The sequence below is a fragment of the Lepus europaeus genome, chromosome 5, assembly GCF_033115175.1.
Source record: "Lepus europaeus isolate LE1 chromosome 5, mLepTim1.pri, whole genome shotgun sequence".
Classification (NCBI taxonomy): Eukaryota; Metazoa; Chordata; class Mammalia; order Lagomorpha; family Leporidae; genus Lepus; species Lepus europaeus.
This window is the reverse complement of record NC_084831.1, coordinates 120,786,148-120,793,731: the sequence shown is the minus strand read 5'-3', so window position 1 is coordinate 120,793,731 and position 7,584 is coordinate 120,786,148.

The window sequence follows — 7,584 nt, the reverse complement described above, 5'->3', positions numbered from 1 at the left end:
CCCTGTTCTCACGCCGGGCATCCCGCGTCAAGTCATTGAGCAGGCAGCGCAGTACAGAAGTAAAAAGCAATTGATATTCAGCATCCGCTAGTTCTAGAAATATGTATATATATATATATTTTTTCATTTCTTTCTTTTTTTTTTTTCTTGACAGGCAGAGTGGACAGTGAGAGAGAGACAGAGAGAAAGGTCTTCCTTTTTGCCGTTGGTTCACCCTCCAATGGCCACTGCGGCCGGCGCATCTCGCTGATCCGAAGCCAGGAGCCAGGTGCTAATCCTGGTCTCCCATGGGGTGCAGGGCCCAAGCACTTGGGCCATCCTCCACTGCCTTCCCGGGCCATAGCAGAGAGCTGGCCTGGAAGAGGGGCAACCAGAATCCGGCGCCCCAACCGGGACTAGATCCCGGTATGCCAGCGCCGCAAGGCGAAGGATTAGCCTGTTAAGCCACGGCGCCGGCCTATTTTTCATTTCAACACTTCCTCCTGGTCTCCCATGTGGGTGCAGGGCCCAAGGACCTGGGCCATCCTCCACTGCCTTCCCGGGCCATAGCAGGGAGCTGGACTGGAAGAGGAGCAACCGGGACAGAATCCGGCGCCCCAACCAGGACTAGAACCCAGGTGCCAGCGCCACAAGAGGAGGATTAGCCTAATGAGCCGCGGCGCTCTGTTTCTATCTCTCTCTCTCTCTCTTTTTATACATTTATTTATTTAATTCAAAGGCAGAGGGAGGGGCCGGCACTGTGGCATATCGGGTAAGGCAGCTGCCTGCAGTGCCGGCATCCCATATGGGTGCTGGTTCGAGTTCAGGCTGCTTCACTTCCGATCCAGCTCTCTGCTACAGCCTGGGAAAGCAGTAGAAGATGGCCCAAGTCTTTGGGCCCCTGCCCACCGTGGGAGACCCAGAAGAAGCTCCTGGCCCCTGGCTTCAGATTGGCACAGCTCCGGCTGTTGCGGCCAATTGGGGAGCAAACCAGCAGATGGAAGACCCCTCTCTCTCTCTGCCTCTCATTCTCTCTGTGTGTAGCTCTGACTTTCAAATAAATAAATAAAAATCTTAAAAAAAAAAAAAAGAAGAGAGAGAGAGAGAGAGAGAGAGAGATCTTCCATTTGCTTGTTCACACCTCAAAATGGCTGCAATGGCCAGGGCTGGACCAGGCTGAAGCCAGGAGCCTGGAACTCCATCTGGGTCTCCCATGAGGGTGGCAGGGGCCCAAGCACTTGGGCCATCTTGTGCTGCTTTCCCAGGCTCATTGGCCAGGAGTGGAGCAGCCTGGACTCCAACAGGTGCTCGTATGGGATGCCAGCATGGCAGGCAGCAACTTAACCTTCCATGGTACAGCTGGCTCCCAGGAACCCAGAACTCAATCCTGGCCCCTGACATGGTTGGCAGGGACCCCAGGTGCACGTAAACAGGAAGCAGGAAGCAGGAAGCAGGAGTGGAGCTGGTACTTGAACCACAGGCATCCCTCTATGGGACACAGGTGTCCCAAGTGGCATCGTAACCATGGTGGCCAAGGCCTGCCCCATTCTCCAGCTTTCATTCTGATGAAGTCCAGTTTGCCTTTTTTCCTTCTGTCACTTCTGTTTTGGAATCATCTGTAAGAAACCATGACCTAACGGAAGATCACAAAGATTGACTTTTTTTTTTTAATGATTTACTTATTTATTTATTATTTTTTTTGACAGGCAGAGTGGACAGTGAGAGAGAGACAGAGAGAAAGGTCTTCCTTTTGCCGTTGGTTCACCCTCCAATGGCCGCCGCGGTAGGCGCGCTGCGGCCGGCGCACCAGGCTGATCCGATGGCAGGAGCCAGGTGCTTCTCCTGGTCTCCCATGGGGTGCAGGGCCCAAGCACTTGGGCCATCCTCCACTGCACTCCCGGACCACAGCAGAGCAAGAGGGGCAACCGGGACAGGATCGGTGCCCCGACCGGGACTAGAACCCGGTGTGCCGGCGCCGCAAGGCGGAGGATTAGCCTACTGAGCCGCGGCGCCGGCCAAGATTGACTTTTTTTTAAGGTTTATTTTTTATTTATTTGAAGGACAGAGTAACAGAGAGAGAGAGTGAGAGACAGAGCGAGATCATTCATCCGCTGGTTCACTTCCCAAATGGCTGCCACGGCCAGGGCTGGGCCAGGCCAAAGCCAGGAGCCAGGAGCTTCTCTGGGGTCTCCCACGTGGGTGCAGGAGCCCAAGGACTTGGGCCACCTCCTACTGCTTTCCCAGGCCATCCGCAGGAGCTGGATTGGAAGTGGAAGAGCTGCGACCTGAACTGGTGCCCGTACGTTGCAGGCGGTGGCTTTACCCCCTACGCCACAGCACCGGCCCCAAGGATTTACTCTTGTGCTCTCCTCCAGGAGTGTCAGTTTCAGCTGACACACCGGTTGATGCGTCTGCTTCCAGTGTTCAGTATGGCAGGAGGGCCTCCGTAAACATGTGAGGAGTGGCACAGGACCCTAGACTGGGACCCAGGCCCTGCCACTGAGTGGCCTAGGGACTTGAGGCCTCTAGAGCGTCTTTCGGTCTTGGGTTTCTGGTCGCAGAAGTGTGGAGGACAGAGCACAGGACCACCTTGTGACTGCGCCAGGGGACCACGCTGAGTCGGCAAACTTTGTTCTGTGAGGGGCAGGCCGGTGGGGGGGGGAGATCACAACAAAGGTCGGGATCTGGGACTCCCCCTTCCTGGTGACTCATCCCCCAGGGCTGCCTCCATTCTACAGAACAAGTCAGAGCTCCCAGCAGGCAGAAGCAGGGCAGCCGGCTCTGTGAGGCAGGGGCTAGGAGAGGAACAAAGGAACAAATGCTAATGGGTTGACCTGGGATTACTTCAGGTTACTTTATGGCGAGGGTGATCAGGTGGTCTGGAATCTCCAGGAACACTGTTCCGTTCAGGAGTCACCTGGTTCCTTAAAGGTTCAGTCCGGTGATGTGGCCTTCAGCACCTGTGACTCCCGCTCTGCCCTGGCAGAGTGGCCTCCGTGACTGTGTTCAGTGTTTGGAAACGCTCACGTTCTGTCTGCCCAGTGTGTCAGAGCGTTCACACCGCCGTCACGTATGTAGTAGACAGAGTTTTGATGCAGTAGCTCCGCTCCGACAGAAGCAGTAAAGATGTTTTCCAGCTTGGCTGCAGCGGAGGTAATTCACATACCACACAGCGATTCCCTTTCCAGTGTGCCATGCCGTGATTGCTATCCAATTTACTGAGTTGTGCAACAGGTAGTCACCGTTGCCACTCCAGCCCCAGGCGTGCAGATTGGCCTGTGCGAGGATTTCGCAGGAAACAATCACACACTGCGTGCTCCCCTGTGTCTGCCTGCTTCCCTGGCCGTGATGGTTCTGAGGTTCCGCAGCCCGCGCCAGTGTTCTGTTTCCTTTTCTTGCTGAATAGCGTTCCATCGTGTGAAACACCACCGGTCACTGATTCGTTCACCAGCCCCCGGAATTCGATTGCTTCTGCCTTCTGACTGTATGAGCAATGGTGCTGTCAACACTCGGGTGCAAGAAATTTGTGAGGCCATAGGCTTCGCCTCTCTCTCTCTCTCTCTCTTTTTAAAGATTTATTTATTTATTTGAAAGTCAGAGTTACACAAAGAGAGGAGAGGTCTTCCATCCGATGGTTCACTCCTCAGAGGACCGAAATGGCCAGAGCTGCGCCAATCCGAAGCCAGGAGCCAGGAGTTTCTTCCGGGTCTCCTGAACAGGTGCAGTGGCCCAAGGATTTGGGCCATCTTCTACTGCTTTCCCAGGCCACAGCAGAGAGCCAGGACTAGAGCCGGCGCCCATATTGGATGCCAGCGCTTCAGGCTAGGGTCTTAACCTGCTGTGCCACAGCGCCGGCCCCGGCTTTGCCTCTCTTTAATGCACCCCTACATGTGCGACTCTGTGTGCAACATGCCCACCCATGTTCCAAAGTGGCCACGCCATCCATGTTTACATTCCCAGTTGCTTTTGAGAGGGTCACTTTCTCCATTTCCCTGTGAACTGCTTTGTTTTAGATTGTAGCGATCCTGGTGCATGGGTGCACAGCGGCAGGTGGAGGGATTTGCATTTCTCGAGTGGTTAATACTGAGCTGTTTTCACATGCTTATCGGCCATTTGTACATCTCTGGAGAAATGTCATTTCAAATATTTTGCCCATCCTGAAATTTGGGCTTTTTATTATTGAATTATGTAAGTTCCTTATAAATTATACATACTCACTAAAATTTTATCAATGATGTGGCTTGCAAATATTTTCTCCTCTTCTGGGATTGTCTTTTCACTTTCTTGATGGTGTCCTTTGAAGCTCAAATGCTTTTTCATTTGGATGAAGTCTAATTTACCTTCTTTTATCCTGTCACCTGTGTTTCATATCATACATAAGGAACCACTACTTTTCTTAAAAGAATTATTTATTTGAAAGTCAGAGTTACACAGAGAGAGGAGAAGCAGAGAGAGAGAAGTCTTCCATCTGATGGTTCACTACCCAGATGGACAAAACCTCCAGAGCTGCGCAGATCTGAAGCCAGGAGCCAGGAGCTTCTTCCGGGTGTCCCACGTGGGTGCAGGGGCCCAAGGACTTGGGCCATCTTCCACTGCTTTCCCAGGCCATGGCAGAGAGCTGGATCGAAAGTGGAGTGGCTGGGTCTGGAACCGGCGCCCATATGGGATGCCGGTGCTTCAGGCCAGGGTGTTAACCCACTGAGCCACAGCGCCGGCACCAGGAAACATTATTTTTTAAAAAAGATTTGTTTTTATTTATTTCAAAGGCAGAGTTACACAGAAAGAGACAGAGAGAGAGCTTCCATCTGCTGGTTCACTTCCCACATGCCCTCAACAACCAGGGATGGACCAAGCTGAAGCCAGGAAATGGAAACTCCATTCAGGTCTCTTAGGTGCAGGGACTCGTGCATTCGAGCCATCTTTTTTTGACTCCCAGGCACATTAGCAGGAAGCTGGATCAGAAGTGGAATAGCTGAGACTTGAACCAGCCACTCCAGCGTGGGACGTGGGCATCCCAAGTGGAGGCTGTAATGCCTCCCTCCCCTGGGTGTACTTCTGACACCAGCTTCCTGCTAACGCACCCCGGGGAGGCAGGAGGTGGTGGCTCAATTACTTGCGTCCCTGTCATTCACATGGGCTCCTTCCTGGCTTCAGCCTGGCACAGGCCCAGCTTTTGTGGGCATTTGGAGAGTGAATCAGTAGATGGATTCTCTGTCCTTTTTTTTTTTTTTTTTTAAGATGTATTCATTTATTTATTTGAAAGGCAGAGTTACAGAGAGCAAGAGGAAGAGAGAGAGAGGGAGAGAGAGATCTTCCATTAGCTGGTCCACTCCCCAAATGGCCACAACATCCAAAGCCAGGGAACAGGTGCTTCTTCTGGGTCTCCCACATGGGTGTAGGGGCCTAAGGACTTGGGCCATCCTCCACTGCTTTCCCAGGCCATAGCAGAGAGCTGGATCGGAAGTGGAGCAGCCAGGACTCAAACCAGTGCCCATATTGGATGCCAACAGTGCAAGCATCTGGGGAGTGAAGCAGTGCATGGAAGATCTCTGCCTCTGCCTCTCTGCTTTTCAAATAAGTAAATAAATCTTTAAAAAAAACTTATAAAAATTAAATTTAAAAGTGTGGCGTGCAAGATGTGGAAGGAAAAGAAAATGGCAAGTGGTGAAAATTAACCCTTTATGCAATGAAGCTGATAGCCTCACAGTAAATTATGTAGAAAAGTACATTCTTGACTCTTTTTTAAGATTTATTTCTTTATTCCAAAGGCAGAGTTACACTCCCCAAATGACTGCAATGGCTAGGGGTTAGGCCAATCCGAAGCCAGGAGCCAGGAGCTTCCTCTGGGTCTCTCACGCAGGTGCAGGGGTCCAGGGACTTGGGCCATCTTCTACAGCCTTCCCAGGTGCATCAGCAGGGTGCAGGTCAGAAGTGGAGCAGCCTGGACTTGAACCGGAGGCCGTATGGGATGCCGGCGCTGCAGGCCTTGGCTTTAACCCGCTGTGCCACAGCACCATCCTTGATGGTTTTAATTGCTGGGCAATAGTCTTCATTGAAGAAACAAAATAGAGCCAAGGAGACTCTTATTATGTTAACTTGGGAAGACTGTAATCAATCACCTTGGAAAAAATATATGAGCTGAGATAGAAACACAAATACGAGACCATAAACTCAACCTGCGAGGGCACCTGGGAGGGGTAGGGACTCTAGGCCCGACAGAGCAGGCCGGGACAAATGTCAAATGTGCTCAATGAATATTTGTGGAATGAACGCACCAGGGGGAAGGTAGGTGCTGGGTAGCACCTGTCCTCGTGAGAACAAGTCCTGGAGCAGCCATTTCCTGGAGAAACAAGAAGTGCTGTGGGGAGGACACTGAGGTAAGAGGCGAGTTCCACTCAACAGTCTGGCACCCACCCCAGGGCCTTGCTGCCCACGAGGAGGTGATGCTACGTGGCATGACTAAGCTGCTTCCTTCCAGGAACTCCACGCTGCCTCCGTGAACACAAAGCCACCTGGGCGCACTAGCTGGCGCCAAGCAGCACGAAGGGCACACGTGACCACATTAAACACCGCCATGATTCTGTGCGTGGGAGTCACTGCTCCCCTCTCAGGGTTGAAAACCAGAGGCTGAAAGGGGTTGTGTAATTTATAGCCAAACCCTGCTCCTCTCACTGAAACCATACTCAGGGAACGCAGAAGAAATGATGGCTTTTCCCTGGGGTGTGCCTGGAAAGATTGCATGGAGATCATTTAAAATGGAAAGACACGGAAATAAAACAAAATTACAAAGACACAAGCACTTCTAGCTTTCTGCTCACTGTGAACCTAGGAGGCAGCAGGTGGTGGTCCAGGTGCTTGGGTTCCCCCCACCCACGTAGAAGCTCCTGGCTTTGGGCCTGGCTGATGTGGGATTTGGGGAGTGAACCATCAGAAGAGAGCTCTCTCCCTGTATGTCTGTGTCTCCTTCTTCCAACAGAATAAAAAAAAAAAATCAGTAAAACATTTTTTTAAAGACATGAGCAACAAACAAGCAGCTCCCCAGCGCCTGCTCATCTCCCGGACTGCGCTTATCCCGTCGCTGACTCGGGGAAGATGACCGCCGCCCTGCCACAGGTGATGCAAGGGGCTCGGGAGCCACAGTTAGTCAGGCCCTGATTATGGGGTCACTCCCATTAGACCTCATTTGAAGCGGCTCCTGTGGCAACGTCGGAGCCAAACCCCTTCCCTGGTGCACGGAGAATACGTGTGTCCGACACTTCCCAGTTCCTGAGCTACTTTACACACTTCCCTGTGCCCAAAGGAAGGAAGACGGTTACTCCAGGCTGCAGGGGATGACGACACCGAGCAGGCTGGCCACGCCCTCCGGCAGCCGGGCCGCCCCTCCGCCCAGCCCCCGCCCCGCGGACGGTCCCAGGTCTGGAAGCTCCCGCGCCTCTCCCTCCTGGGCGCCTGCATCCCGGGGAGGCATTTCCTCGCGCACACCTGCTACCACTTCTGTGTAGATGTCCGACTCCGATGCCTCGCGGGCTGCTCTAGAGCAAAGCCCGTGTCTCACACCTCTCTGTAGCCTCAGTATGTTGTCCTCTCATTACTGTCGCCTTTTAA